This window comes from Ambystoma mexicanum, chromosome 6p (genome assembly GCF_040938575.1).
Source record: "Ambystoma mexicanum isolate Mex_15411 chromosome 6p, UKY_AmexF1_1, whole genome shotgun sequence".
NCBI lineage: Eukaryota > Metazoa > Chordata > Amphibia > Caudata > Ambystomatidae > Ambystoma > Ambystoma mexicanum.
The window spans coordinates 1,388,581,827-1,388,599,078 of record NC_090935.1 but is presented as its reverse complement, the minus strand read 5'-3'; positions in this window follow the sequence as shown (position 1 = coordinate 1,388,599,078).

Sequence of the window (17,252 nt, the reverse complement as noted above, 5' to 3'; positions counted from 1 at the left end):
GACAGCCAAGAACCACGTGGACAGCCACTCATAGCAAATGAGGCAGGATATGCCATGACAGAAGTAAACACCACCATGTTTCACTATGAGCTATCTGCAGAAGAGTTGGCTGTACTGAAATCCCAACTAAAGAATGAGCAGCATACCATTTTTCTAGAAGTAAGTGAAACAAATTGAACATGGTATACAGTCAGTGGTGAAACTGGGTCAGGGAAAACATTCTTAATAAAAATGATCAGTAAATACCTCCAACAATTAACAAACAACAACCTTCCAGCTGTTGTAACCACCACCACAGGTTTAGCTGTCTACAACATAGGTAGAGTCACTCTACACTGATTTCTACTCCTTCCAGTAAAGCACCAAAACAAGCACCAAAACAAGTTAGAGTACTATACACTTTCAGCAGACGTTGCTATGGAGCTACACAGAGTTTTGAAACAAATGGAAATGCTCCTAATAGATGAGGTGAGCATGATCTCCAACCTAATGTCAGCTTTGATTCACCTCAGATTGCAAGAGGTCCTCAAAACAGACTACGAAGAACTCTTTGGAGGAAAGCATGTCATTGTTTTTGGAGATCTCCTTCAATTAACACCAGTGAAAGGTGAACCTATCGTCAAAACCTTAGGACACAAAGAGTGCCATAAAAGTCTGGGAAGCATCAGGAATGTAAATCTCTGGCAACATTTCCAATACAGCAAACTAACTCAAAACATACATTAGTCTGCAGACTTCACCTACGCCAAAACTTTAAAAAACATACAGATCGGTGTACTTTCAAAAGAGGCACAGTCTACCCTCAATACTAGACGCATCCATGAGCTGTACGGGCATAATACATGTGCGACTGATGTCATGGAACAATTAGCTCACAAAAATGTCACCTGTATGTCCTTAATGCCAACTCTAGCAAGCTGTGCACAATTCAATGCAACAATGTTCAAAAAGAAACACAACCACTAAATTCATTCCACAGACAACCTGGACGTACACTGTGTCAACAAGCCATAGAACAACTAAATACCTTAGAAAACTCTATCTCCAACACAGCTGGTTTGGAGTAATGCTGAAGCGTAACCTTGATGTGGAGCAAGGTTTAGTTAATGGAGCACTTGGTACAGTTGTTGGCTTCCAGACATACCCACGGGACAACAGAATTCAGTTTGTCACATCCAGTTTGACAAAGTTTCAGAAGTTAAAAAGATAGGATGCACAACGGCTTGATTCTTTCTTTTCAAAGACCTTTATGCACGCAGAGAACAGTTTTCTCTGTCGCTAGCTCATGCAGTAACTATTCATAAATCGCAAGGTCTAACCTTAGATCAAGCATTGATTGACATTGGCAGCACAGTATTTAAAGAAGGCATGAGTTACGTAGCACTGTCATGGCTACGTACACTGGAAGGACTCCAGCCACCTAAAAGCCTGTTTACGACATCCTTCCTGTTAACTGTTGTCCTATAGGCTGCCACTAATACCAGCTACTTTCATGTATTCTTATTCCTGTTTTTTCTCAGATACCTTGCACCTCACGGCGTGTGTTACTCCTTCCACTTTCCAACTGATGGGTGGTGGACGAATCATTGCAATATTACCATAAGCAATGTCTTTTCCGTCATTGTTATCTGGGCTGACCGATATAGGCCTCTATGTCCATTTACTCTTCCGGCAATAAGAACCAACCTGCAAACCTTTATTGTATAAGGCATCACAGAGGCAACAGCTGGTACCTTTCCTACCTTGCAAAGAAAATGTGTTTTTCCACACTGCCCACTAAGGACCGCAAAGTAATCCTTTTCCCACTTTTCCAGATGACAAAAGAAATACAGAAGTGCACAAACGGCATTGGACACTGGAATTTAACTGAACAATAAAGGATTGGTGGCTGCAGTTACCCTAGATGTTCTCGTGAACATTCTGCAGCAAAATAAAGCACTTCCAGCAATTCACAGTGTTGTGCGTAAGCTATGGAAATGTTCTGGAACCATACACTCTGTGTATGCAGGTCTGCCTTTGCTTTCATTTTATGTTGTTGGTTTCCGGACCTACCTGCTCACATGACGGAGTGGGCTACACTGGGCATGCACGTTAGGAAAGTACCCGGAGTGCACACCATGAGCTACAACTATCCACAACTAATGTCTGCTATGCAAGTGAGTGTTGCAATGTTGTGTCGCGCCCACACGTAAAGGTAATGCAAGCGATGTACACATAACAATTGCACACAAAAGGAACGCCCACCCCATTCGTTGGCCATCTCAAAAAGTACTCAAAACAAAGCTAACAGTGATATGGCCTGCCATCCTGTATGGTGAAACTTTTCCTCGTAGATGGTTTTCTGTGGTGCAAATGTATGTGGGTCGGTCTGTACATAATCTATATTTCAAATGTGCGATGCTAAGTAATTTGTTTCATGTTGCAATGTCATCCTTCACTTTCAAAGCAAACGGTATGATCAGGGGCACACCATACCAAACACAAAAGATGGCATGTCAGTCTGTGAACGGTAACAAGTCCAATGACATACACCATATGCAACTCCATGCACTTCACGCCACCTCTGGTGGTGTACCAAGTGTAAACTGTCCTCCACGACCATACTGTAATCGTGACCACCCACAGGAGAGATGCATATTTCCAACAGAATACGCTGGAGTTACGTATGAGTATAGGAACAGACCCAAAGAAGCACCATCCTGAAACCCACTTCCAACCAGTGGCTAAACTGTTAGGTCCAAGGGCCCTACTCATGCACACAAGGCAGTAGGGGCTTGCCACTCACAACACAACATGGTATACCGAATGGAAATATGCAGATATCAGCTGCAATGCACTCCCCATCCTGAATGAGCTCTTCCTTTACTCATCACAGAAGGCACCTGTGCAGCTACCCGCCACTGAAGTATATGTGAGTAGATGCGTAAATGGTCCATATCGCAAAAGTGTGATGGTAAAGAAATCCTTTCATGTCGCAATGTCTTACTGAACTCCCTGAAGCAAGGATCTGTTCACGGCCACAACATTCCATACGCACATGGTGGTATGTCTCACCATTGCTGCTGTAGCAAGTCTAACATGTCCTCCACAATGACTCTGCAAAAGTGAATCCCTCAAGACAGTTACATATTTAGAAGTGTGTGGGAGGGAATCAGGTATGGTTATAATAATTTACCCAAATGAGCGAAGGCAAAGGAAATACATTCTGTGTAAATAAGTGTGCAATCCACATACCAATTTCACAGTGATCCCATGTATGGTCAAATTGCGTTGCAGGGGTTGCGAGTCTAACATATCCTCCACAATGATTAGCAAGTCTAACATGTAATCCCATGCAAGTCTAACATGTCCTCCACAATGATTCTGCAAAGGTGAATCCCTCAGGACAGTAACATATTTACAAGTGTGTGGGATGGAACAAGGTATGGTTATAATAACTTTCCCAAGTGAGCGAGCACAAAGGGAATGCACTCTGTATACATATGTGTGCAATCCACATACCAATATTACAGTGATCCCATGCAAGGGCGCATTTCTTGCAGGGGTTGTGCCCATGACCTAGGCTCTTGGTTAGATGCACCCAAGAGCCTAGTCCTTGGGCACACCCACTACAAGGCAATGGAGCCATGCTTGTGAACATGTGGCCACATATTGTAACTGACTGCAGTTACGTATGGGTATAGGAACTGACCCAAACAAGGCAACAATCTGAAACATTCTTCCAACCAGTCGCCAGACTGTTAGGTCCAAGACCCCTACCATTGCACACAAGGCAGTAGGGGCACTATAGTTACAACACAACATGGTACGCCAAATACAAATATCCTCATATAACGTGCAATGCACTCCTCATCCCCAATGGAGTCTACCTGCACTTACCACAGGAGGTAGTCACCTGTGCAGCTACCCGACAATGAAGTAAATGTGAGTAGCTGCGTAAATGGTCCATATCGCAACAGTTTAATGGTAAAAAAATGCTTTTGTGTTGCTATGTCTTACTGGACTCCCTAAAGCAAAGCTGTGTTCACGGCCACGCCATTCCAAACACAAATGGTTGCCTGTCTCACCTCTGCTGTAACAACAATAACATTGCCTCCACAAAACATCTGAAAACCTCAGTACCATACACATTTAAAAGTGTGTGAGATGGAGGAACGTATTGTTATAATAACTTACCGAAATGAGCAAAGGAAAAGGGAATACACTCTGCACACATATGTGTAGAATCCACATAACGCTATTATACTGCTCGCATACATGGCCGCATTGCGCTGTGAGGTTTGTACCCAAGGCCTACCCTCTTGGGTACATGCGGAAGTCTACGGCCTCTGCCAATGCTCCCGAAAGCCAAGGCCTTGTCCACAACCACTTCAAGGTAATGGAGGCTTGCATGGGAACATGTGGCCACGCTCCAGAAATGAGAAACGTACCACAGCCACCCGCACCCCTACCCGAAGCCACAACACAATGGGAACCCACAAAGGCAACATAACCACTGGCACCCCTAGCCAACAGCACAACACATTCTCAATATCTTTGTATCATCTCTGAAGCAGTTCCCAGTCCCAATGAAGCGTCCATGCAGTCACCACAGAGGTAGTCGCCTGAGGAGGTACCCACAAATTGCTGCACGGCTTACGGACACCACTCGCACACCACCGTCCTCTTTGATCTAAACAAATATATCATATGTTCTGCTTTTCACTCCCCCAAACTTTTCTTCCCCTCTTTCACCCACCCGGTTCAGCAAACCATGTTTTGCAACTTCTTCCTGCACCGCACTATCATCCAATACACCACGGCAGCGTTTCCTAAAAATGCACAAACAAAAAGCACACTTCCCTCCAGCCAGTGACCGGCCGTGTCCAATGTTCTCCGACATCACAGTGTGCTGCATGCCAATGAGACATTTGTCCGCGGAGCGCACAGGGAAATGGATCTGCGTAGCTGGCGAATGCAGACAGCCTTCGTTACGGCGCGATAGATTGTGCCTCAACCTCTTTCCATGGTGACTGGTGGCAGCAAGATTGCAGAAGAGAAGCGCATTGCAAGTGACATAAATATTGTAACATAGTGTGTGCTATGCTGTGTTCCATGTGGCAAGCCCGTAGCCCCTTCCATGCATGTCTGGAGGCATTGCACCAATAACTATGGGCCCTGCTTGCAAGTAGGCTTGACATTGTTGCATTGTGTGTGTGGTTTGTCAACATTGCATACATTGGGCCTCCTTCTGAGGCTGGCGCCAAGGGATTACGGGCACCGGTAAGGACACTGGTGTCGGTAATCCCTTTGCGACCTATTCTGAGGTCCCTTTGCAGCTCCCGCTAAGGCCGCCTGGTTTTACCAGGCGGCCTTAGCGGGAGGTGCAAAGGGTCCAGGGAGTAAATAACGATACCGCAAATTGCGATACCGTTATTTGCACCTTCCCCATTCCCATTGAGCCCTATGGGGGCTGAAATGGGAATTGGCAATGGTATTTTCAATGGGGAGTTACCGGTCTCGCAAAGGTCCGACTAGACCGGTAAATCCCCATTGAATGAGGGCAGACTTGGTACCATTATTGGAGGCTAATAGCGCCATGGCTACCTCCAAATCTCGGAATGAGGCCCATTGTTGGTTCGTTGGCTGGAGATGTTGCAGTGCCAAGTCCTGCAATGTGCACACTGGGTGCAGTGTTGGAATACTGTCAGTGTAGAAGAGGGTAGGTTTCAAGTGCATCTTGTATGTGCTTGGATACTGCAGTGTTTCAACTGGGTGCAATGTTCTAATAGTGTTTGCATAGAAGTGGATAGGGATGAACTGCATATTTTATGGGCTTGGGTTGTGTCCATTGAACAGAGTGCTGACTACTGTACTGCACTGTGAATTATTGGTTTTGTGGACTGAATAGACTGTTGGGAGCAGGGCCACTGTTGTGAACAATTTTTTGGGTTGGTTGGCAGTAACAACATAGTATGTGAGTAAAAGTGGGTAGGGGTGCCGGAGGCTGTGTTATGTTTGTAGAATCTGCTAACTGTTGCATGTTTCCATGTGTAGCTGTATGACGGTGCAGAGGTTGGCTAGGAGTGCTGGTGGCTATGGTACGTTTGTGTATTCTGGTACTTGGTCACATGTTGGCATTCATGGTTGCATTACCTTGCGGTGGGTGTATACAAGACTTAGGGCCTCATTACGAGTATTGAGGTAATGAAAAAAGCAAGGCGGAATGACATTACCGGCATCGTTAACGGGTCCGGGCCATTATGAGCCGACAACCCACCAATACTGCCACGCCCCATAACGTGCCCCTTCTTACCGGCATGCGCGCATACACACGCCCTTTCGCAGTGGAAATACCAGGATGCCGCTAACAGGAGGACATCACAAGTTACGGGGGCATGCACTTACCGGCATCCCAAAGGCGTTAATTAGGGTCTGCACAAAGGCGCCAATACAGGCATTGCACACCACCCGTAAATAGCAACCTGCAGTGTAGGCAACTGCCACAGGTGCACACAATCACCACAGGTGGGGTCAATGGAGCCTGTCTCAGTACAAAAGGAGTACACCCACACACCACACCCTTTCCTACACCAAAATGATCCCACTAGATGTTGCAATCATGGGGGTGGAGGACATGCCTGTACTGCTACAACAACAGCAACAACAACAACAGCAACTACAACTACAACAACAGGCAGCACAGAGGAGACGCAGGAGGAGAAGGAGGGTGAGACAGGCCCATCAAGTTCCACCAGTGCAGCCAGTTGTACCACATAGGCAGCCACCAATCCCTCGCATCAGACCCAGTCCATTCAATCTAAAACCCCTGAGCAGATCCACACCCTGTACCGGTTGTACCGGGACACCATCACCACCATAGTGCACATGATACACAACGACATTGTCAGACTGATAGAAATCCGAACTGTCATCTCCCCCTCTACTAAAGGTGGTGTCTGTGCTCCACTTCCTGGCCACAGGCACCTACCAGCACACAGTGGGGCAGCTGCATAGTATATCACAACCACTCTTGTCTTGCATGCTGACCCAAGTGCTTGATGCCCTCCTGAAGCATGCAAGCATCCACATTTCCCTACCACGGACTGGCCAGGAGCTCGCTGACACCAAAGTAGGCTTCCATGCACTTGCAGGCATGCCCAATTGCGTTGGTGCCCTCGACTTCACCCATGTAGAATTGGTGGCCCCTCATGCCAATGAGGCGGTGTACCGCAATTGCAAGCAATACTACTCCATCAATGTGCAGATGGTATGTGACTCCAGCAAGATCATCACACATTGTTGTGCCCGATATCCCAGATCTACACATGATGCCATGGTGCTGCATAACTCCACGCTACCCCGCTACATGGAGCGACATGCTGGACGACGTGCCTGGCTGCTCGGTAAGTTGCCTGACTGGGCTATGGCAGTGCATTGGGGTTGTGATGTGGGGCAGATGCATACTCCACCTGGACGGGATTGGGGCGGATGCATACTCCACCTGGGTCGGATTGGGGGGGATGCATACTCCACCTGGTTGGGATTGGGGGTGGGGGATGCATACTCCACCTGGGTAGGATTGGGCGGTGAGTGGACAATGCATTCAGAGCTAAACACTGTTGTCCTGAACATCCAAACCTGAACATGACGCATCCAGACGCACAAGCAGGCCACCATGGATATGTCAAGCGATGCATGACTAAACATGATTACAACTGTGCCAGTGCCGCTAGTGTGATTAGGTACAGAGTAGCATACACTGCAATAATGGGTGGCAAGACATTGTTCTGCATCCACAGTACATCCCCATCAGCATGCAAATGAACATCCTGCATCATCTGTACAACGTAATCCACACTAGTAGACCATTGTGCAGTACACAATGCATCAATTGAACCTGTGTGCATACATCCAGGCACATGTGCATGTCAACAACAAATAGCTGCAGCCAAGGCCGTTAATCCTAAAGGTGTCAGTTTAGATATTGACTCACACATACCTCTGTGTGCTCCCATGCAGGTGATGGAGGCTATCCCTTGAAGCCGTGGCTACTTACCCCTGTACGGAACCTGCATAACAGGCACGGAGAGGAGTACAATTGGGTTCATACCCGTACCCGTGTTGTGATTGAGCAGACCTTTGGCTTGTTGAAGGCACAGTTCCGCTGCCAAATCAGGTCTGGTGGAGCACTCCTCTATGGGCCTGAGAAGGTGGCAAAGATCACCATGGTCTGTGTCATGGTGCACAACATGTGCATCCGGAGAAACGTACCACTGCCACCTGACATTGACATGCATGCACCGGGTGAGGATGATGAGGATGATGATGGAGGAGAAGCAGCACCCCTGGCAGTATGTGATACACAAGATGGCCGTGCTGTAAGCCAATCACTGATTGACGATTACTTCTGAACCACAGGGATGTTGATGGTTATGTGTCAGTACTAGACTGAGCACTGGGACCATGTGGACATGGACAAAGGGTGTGTGGGGAGTTGGGCACTGTGCGCTGTCATGAATAGAATGAACACACACGAAATGAACAATGTCCAGTCATGAAATGATTTTGAACACAACGGGTGTATTAAGAAAAATAACAATATAGTGCTTCCCCCCTCCACCACTCACATGCCCTCCACCCTCCCCCCAAAACACCCAAACACCCCATACACCCCAAATACCCCAAGCCCCCCACACACCCCATACCTCGCAAACACCCCATACCACCCCAAACACCCCATACCCCCCAAACAACCCATACCCCCAAACAACCCACACCACCAATAAACACCCCCATAATCCCCTCAACACCACCACCAACACCACCTCCCCCCTCACCCATTGTCCTCCCACACATGATGTGGTTGGACCAGCTATTTCCAGACTTTTTTTGTGTCAAGGGGCAGCATTTCTGTGTGCCTTGCACTGTGCCGTGTAATCCGCACAGGGCTTGAGGGTGTCGAGCTTGCATGTGTGGTCGATGGGGTGGACGTGGATGGATTTTGCACCGCCGGTGCAGGTTGTTGCTGCTGCATGTGTTCCAACATCCTGCTAAGGACCTATGTGACAGCCCCTAAACTGTCACGTATGAGTATGGACTCAAATTGATGGCTGCAATGGTTCCAGCATTCGCCTCCCATATTTCACAGCGTGTTTGATCACCCTCAGCCACATACTGGTGGACCAGTTCGATCATTGAGTCCTGGCGGGCCTCTACCCTTGACAGACATGCCTCCATGTCAGTGGGGGCTGTGGAGGTGGAGGGTGCTGCAGCTGGGTGGGCCATTGCAGGGCTGGCCTCTGAGGTGCTTGACAGATGCAGACTCTGCAGCTGAACCACTGGTTCCTGCATGGGACTGGATGGTGTGCCTTGTGTGGAGTGGTGGGGGGTGGACAGGGGGCTTGGTGTGTGGGGACATTTGACATGGATGGTGCCGTCAATGTCCTCGAATTCCTCTGCGTGCACATCCACATCGCTGAGGGGGGATGTGGGTGCTGCCTCACACACAGAACTGGTGGCAGCGGACTGTGTGCCATCAGCCTCGCCTTGAGCAATTGTTGCCAACTCAGTATTTGCAGTCTCGTCCGCTGCTGTTATCTCCTCCTCAGCCAGCATGGCCTGTACAGGTGCCCTGGGTTGCACTCTGGCCCACGGTGCTGCCCCAGAGGTAGAAGGCCCAGTGCCCTCTGGTCTGGCCCTGGATGTTGATGCCCTTGGGGCAGGGTCCTGCCCATCACCTTCTGCATCAGTGCCTGTGGGGGAACAGGAGATGCAGGGTATCAGTGATGGTGTTACATGCAAGATGCATGAGTTGGTGCTGTACAGTATTTCATTTATCATGCATTGCATTCTTATAGGTGTGTCACACAGGGTACTTTCAAGGGGTGGAGGGCATATTGGCATAAGCTGTGGCCTCCTCATTCGGTACTGATGTGTACCAGGTGGCATACTGTTGTATTGTGGTTTGTGTGATGTGTGACATGCGAATGGTCCCTGTGTTTTGGGTGTCTGTTGGTAATGGGATTGGCACGCAGCATGCACTTCATTGTGCCAGGGTTTGGGCCTCCATCTGGACATGGATCTGTATATGTTTGTATGATGGGCCATGCCTTGGCTTGGCTCACTTTCACATCTGTTGTACTACGTCATGGTTTGGCTGACTGGGGTTTGCGGGGTCACTCACCTCCATCTTCCGGTCGCTGCACCCGTCTCCATTTCACCAAAGCCCTCTATGGACTCTATATGTATGGTGGTGCTGCAGGTCTCTTCCCAGCGCATCAATTTTACTGGTGGGTGGGAACCCCTGCCTGTGGCCATGACCTCCCTGCAATTAGATGCCAGTATGTTACAGACCCGGAGACGTAGGTCATCCCCTCGTTTTTACAGTCCTTGACCATGCGGGGGATGGTGCCAACCGCTGTCACCTTACGCGCAATCTCCACCCATATTTCTTTTTTTCTTAGTTAGACTTCCCTTTTGAGGTTGTTTGCGAAAACCTCATCTGCATGGGCTGCAAGAGTATCAGCCAGCATGTTGAGCTCCTCGTCGGAGAAGCGCTTCTTGCGCAGGCGGGGGGTAGTCTTGTGGGTAGCCTGGACATGCTGGATGGTATGGCCCTGCTCTCCACTCTGTAACACTGCTGGATTGATAGGATTGCAATGGATTGTGTTTTTAAAGATGTCCACCGGCGCATTTCGGTTCTGTCGCAATGACGTTACTTCCGGGTCCGGTATTACGAGCCCGGTATATGCATGATGTTATTACCAGTTCGTTATTAAGGGGTTGCTCCTTGGTGGAGGCGGTATCGGCGGGTCCCGTGATGGCACTATCGGGGGGTTGGAGGGCCTTTAGCAGCATGGCGGTGCAGCCATTACCGGCATGGGGGTTTGCGCATGCTCGCGCACTCGTAATCAGCCGCTATTAGCAGCGTCAAGGGTGCATGGACGCGCTATTACCACCATGCCGGTAATGACTCCGTTTTTAGCGGGATTCTAGACTCTTGGGTGCATGGCCAAAGGCTGTAGGCCATAGGCCATGTACCCAAGAGCCAAGGCCTGGACCACACCCACCAGAGCAATGCAGTTTGGACTCTGCATCAGTCAGAGGGTGGTGACTGTAAAGAATGGTTGTGGAGAACATTTTAGACTTGACAGAGCACCAGAAGTGAGCTGACATGCGTACATTGTTGGTTCCATGGGCGTGTTCATTGTTAGAAGCTCTTACAGTTTTTGGTGTATGGCTGGAGATGGTGCAGTGACAAGTCCTGCAGTGTGTACACTGGGTGCAGTGTTGGAATACTGTCAGTATAGAAGAGGATAGGGTTGAAGTGAATCATCTATGTTCTTGGATACTCTGCTTTGTGGAGATTAGGTGGGAGTAGGGCCAATGTTGTTAAGATTTTGTGGTTTGGTTGACAGTGACATAATACTAACTGTTACATGTTTGTATGCATTGCTGTGTTATGGTGCAGGGGGTTGGTAGAAGTGCTGCTGGTTATGTTATGTTATGTTTGTGGATCGTGGTATCTGGCCAAATGTTCACATGCATGGCTCTATTATGCTGTGCTGGGTGTGGGCAAGGCCTAGACGCTTGTGTGCATGGCCAAAGTCATGATGAGTGCCGCTCTGGATGAATTTGGATGCTGAAATCGTGGATTCTTTTGCAGAAGTTTCTACTGGAGGTGCTTTGGAAGCACACGCGACGGGCACTGGAAGCGTGTAACGGTAAATATGGAGTGTTGTACAGAAATTATAGTGTTGGATGCAGAAGTCTTGGCTGTCATTGGTGCATGCGTGTGTGAATATTTCACAGTGCCCAATGAGGGAGTGCTGGAAAAAGAAAAGTGGAAAGGGAAGAAGTACTATCCCTGCTTTACTGGGGCAAAGCCCTCGCTGTAGCTGGGAAAGCACACGTGCCACATCCTGCCATTCTGAGCAAGGTGGTCATGGAAATGAAACTGTGGTGATTGTCCAATCAGGTGTTCAGGGTGTGGTTGACTGGAAGGGTTGGTTCTAATTTTTCCCACTACTCTGTGTAGTGAGGTTGGTGGAGATAGAGAGACACACAGTGCTGATCCTGGGTGATACCTTTGTCCAACATCTCCACAGGTGTGCCATGAAAAGAGGCGTTGCTGCTAGTTTTGGGTTGGAAGGAGTGGACGCTTTGTGGGGCAGTCTCTATGAGTGCAGTTTCTGTGGGATGGTTCACCTTTGCAGATATGTGGCCTCTGTGGCTACCGTTTATGTTGTTGTGGTGAATCATGGTAGTCTATATTTGAGTTACATGTCGTGTGGACATTTGCTCCATCACCTGAAGAAGTTGCTGAATGCTCCCGAACCGGATAAAGAATTAAACTTAAACATCACGCCACATGCTTATCCAAAAATGCGATCTATGCAATCAAATGTCCCTGTGGGAAGTACTATGTGGGTGAGACGTCACGCAAGGATCGGATATGTATGAATGAGCATAAATCATACATTAGAAACAACAATCAGGCCTCAGTAGTCGCAAGACACTTCAAGGACAACGGACACTCTATTATGCAGCTACGGTTTCTGATATTGGAAGTGATACTAAACAAAGGACAGAATAGAGATATGAAGAAATGGCAAGCACAGAAGGAAGCTTTTTGAATTGAGAGAATAGACTCTTTAGCACCAAATGGAATGAACGAGAAACTGGACTTCAGCTGTTTTCTGTAATGATGCACAGCTTTTGTCAAACTTATGTTTGGAATTAAGACGGACACAGTATTGTGAATACCAAAGTATGTGTACCCCATTGCAAGTGTATATCCAAGTCTATGTCCCAGATTGCTAAAGTGGGAAACTTAATAAAAATTGGTATTGGACTCTATTTGATGTCACTGCATAGACCAGTGCATACAGAATGGTAATATGCAAGACTGAATAATATCAATGCAACATGTTCTTGCTAAACGCGTCATGAAGAATGATAGTTATCATTAAACTTCAAAGAAAGGACCAAGGCAGAGTAACATAAATTCCCCCACAACACGAGATTTGGTATGGATTTAGAAAAATAGAAGGTAAGTTTGCGGTAAGAGAAAGATGGTGAGGTATCTCATTCTCACTTTATAGAAATGAATGATAACATGTGTTAATACAGCTTGGATATAACACTGAGAAATATTGCCAATCGATTTAATTTACCCAAAACAGCAGAGGTTATAACAAACGTGCAAAGTAACAGAAGGTAACCATCCAGACCAAAGAGTTACTTGTCACAATGGTAAGAAAGAGTGACCTAATGACAGCGAGTTGTTAAAGCAGATGCCATATTAGGCCTAATAAATAATACAACTCGTACCAGAACCAATATCGATCCACAGAGTAAGATCACGAAATTGGAGTATACCATCAGGAAGATCATCAATTGCAAGCTACATGCTGTAACACTTAGTAGGTATTATAAAGCCCAGAGGATACCGAGAGGATTTCACATACCATTACGCCCGACTCTTTGTAAAGAGAGTAAAGACTTTGTAGAAAAATGGGAACAGATTCTCAATAAATGTACACTCGATCTGATATTATTGACCATCAGAGAAATTTCAAGGAATATTGAGCAACTGGAGAAAGAAATTGAGGGTTTGTCCAAAGACATTACAGACATCACTGATGCTGAATCCTTCTTAGAAATACTCACAGATATTAACACCAAGCTAGAAAGCTACCAACAAGATCTGAAAGCATGCAAAGTAAGTAATTTCCGAAGGGATACGTACGATTATCTCAACAATGAGGTATATACTTGGGTGGACAAATATCAACAACAAGGTCCATGACCCAATAAACCATCTAGTGGTAATAGTAGTTCCGAATCAGACACCCAAGACGAAGGAGACAACACAGTGGCAGATAACCAAGCAGCAGGCACTTCAGGAACTGACTCAAGACAAACACAACCCTCGAATATCGCGAACACAGGTTTTTTAGACAGAGGAAGAGGACAAGGCGAGGGGAAAAGAAGAAACCAAGAAATGCTGACCAGACTCCAAGTGAATCGATCCTAGTAGTCAACTTATCCAAAAGAATCCTATCTAGAAGAGAGATACTGACTTTGGAAAAAGATCTCAAATACATGTCAGACTCAAGTGGAACTGTATAAGCTGGTTCACAAATTAAAACTCAGAACATTCTTTGCAGAATTTCCACCGACAACAACATCACCAGAAACAGCCATGGAATACATTGGGCCTCATTAGGACCCAGGCGGTAAAGGGTTTACGGCGGCATAAACAGCGCCGACCCTTACCACCTGATTCCGAGGTCCCTTAGCGCCATGGAGGTTTTTGTTAAAATCCATGGCGCTAAGGGACCTTGTTGTTAATTACGCGACCGTAATTTACGGAAGCGTAATTAACGCCTTCCCCACTCCCATTATGCCCTGTGGGGCAAAAATGGGAATGGGGAAGGGTAAATGGGTTAATGGGGATTTACCGCCCCACTCACCTCGGAATGGGGCGGTAAGTCCGCCAACCACCATGGCGTAAACGTAGTTTACGCCATGGTGGTAAAGGTACGACCCAGACGGTAACTTACCGCCTGGGTCGTAATGAGGCCCATAGAGTTCAAACCTAGAAGTACATTCTGCACACCGATTAATGTGCCAGCGATCGATATCTTTCAGAAAATGTTATTGAACGATCTGAAGAAAGTGTGGTTTCATACACCTAAGAAACACAACCTCAATAGAGGCGAATTATCACAAATTAAGACCTTATTCACTGATGATTCTATTACCATTCGACCGGTAGATAAGGGTGGAGCAATAGTGTTTCAAGATACCACACAGTACCCTGAAGAGTTCTTATGACAACTATAGGATAGCAGTACATTTGTGCAATTACAGCAAGATCCGACACATGCAATTAAAAAGGAGATAGAAGAAATATTAGACAGAACTGTTGAAGAATGGATCACCACAAAACCAAAATGATATGTGCTAACCACTGACCATGAAATGCCTAATTTATATACTCTACCCAAAATACACAAGCGACTTGACAATCCACCAGGGAGGCCTATAGTGGCAGCCACACAAAGTATTCTGCAGCCACTTGGGACTGACATCGATTTCTTTTTGCAACCCATCATCCAAGCTACGCCTACATACGTCAAAGATACCACCCATTTTCTTAAGATACTCGATGGGATTGTATTAACAGCAGACGATATGCTATACACGGTTGACTTTGTAAGTCTGCATACTGGTATCCATCACGATCTGGGACAAGAAGCCGTTGGAGGCTTACTGCTAGAAACAGGGGCAATCGGAGCAAACAAAGAGTTTTTGATGATTCTTTTGGACTTTATTTCTAAGCATTCATGTTTCGCGTAAAAGCAAAAATATTATTCACAGGTATCTCGGACAGCTATGGGTGCAATCATGGCGCCAGCATATGCAAACTGTTTCATGTATCAATTTGAAACCATACACATTCTTAACAACCCAAGATGGAAGCAACATCTAAAAATATGGGTGTGTTACATAGACGACATCTTTGGGGTGTGGACAGGAAACAGGAACGAATTGGAAGAATTTTTGGCGTACCTCAATGGCATTGACAGGCGGATACAATTCATATTGGAAATAGGTAATCCAGAGATACATTACCTTGATGTACAAACAGTAATTAAGGACAACAGAATGAACACCACCCTTTATACGAAACAAAACGATCAGAACAATCTTCTACATCGGATGGGTTTTTATATTCCCAACACCTTACGAAACCTCACATATGGAAAAATGCTGAGAATAAAAAGGATCGTAAGCGATCCCGAAGATTGTCAAATACAGTTACAAAAATTACAGGAAAGGTTAAAACTGAGAGGGTACCCAGAGACTGACCTATCGGTGGCTCATACAAAAACAAATACACAAGAGCGTGAACAACTTTAAACTAAGAAAACGGAACGCAAGAGTACACAGTTATTTTTTGTAACTAAATTTTCCATTGAAAGTAGACAAATCAAGAAAATCATCCAAAACAGATGGAATGTACTCACCAGCGATGGAAGCATAACAGATGTATTCCCGCAACCACCAATGTTTGCATACCAGAAAAGTAACAATCTGCGAAATATGTTAGTTAACACCCGATGCAAAGCAGTCACAACCAAACCAGATAAACATCCAGGAACATATCCATGCATGAGCTGTGGCAACTGCAACAACATCATTAAAGGCAGTGTGGTGACACATCCCCGAACTGGAGAAAGAATTAAACTTAAACATCACGCCACATGCTTATCCGAAAATGCAATCTATGCGATCAAAAGTCCCTGCGGGAAGTACTATGTGGGTGAGACGTCACGCAAGGTTCGGATATGTATGAATGAGCATAAATCATACATTAGAAACAACAATCAGGCCTCAGCAGTCACAAGACACTTCAAGGACAAAAGACGCTCTGTTGCACAGCTACGGTTTCTGATATTGCAAGTGATACCAACCAAAGGACAGAATAGAGATATGAAGAAATGGCGAGCACAGAAGGAAGCCCTTCAGATTGAGAGATTAGACTCTTTAGCATCAAATGAATGAACGAGGAACTGCACTTAAAATGTTTCTGTAAGGATGCATAGCTTTTGTCAAACTTACGTTTGGAATTAAGATGGACACAGTAATATGCATACCAAAGTATGTGTACCCCATCGCAAATGTATATCCAAGTCTATTTCCCAGATTTCTAAAATGGGCAACTTAATGAAAATGGGTATTGAACTCTATTTGATGTGACTGCATAGACCAGTGCATACAGAATGGTAATATGCACGACTGAATAATATCAATGCAACATGTTCTTACTAAACGTGTCATGAAGAATGATAGTTATCATGGAACTTCAAAGGAAGGACCAGGGCAGAGTAACATAAGTTCCCCCAAAACACGAGATTTGGTATGGATTTAGACAAATAGAAGGGAGGTTTGCGGTAACAGAAAGATGGTGAGGTATCTCATGCTCACTTTATAGAAATGAATGATAACATGTGTTACATCAGCTTGGATATAACAGTGAGAAATAGTGCCAATCAATTTAATTTACCCAAAACACGAGAGGTTATAACAAGCGTGCAAGCGTGTCAGAAGGTAACCATCCAGACCAAAGAGTTACTTGTCACAATGGTAAGAAAGAGCAACCTAATGACAGCGAGTTGTTAACGACAATACCAATAAGTGAACACATGTGTATTACCCAAATTGACCTTTTACAATTGACCTTTTGCACATTTGACCTA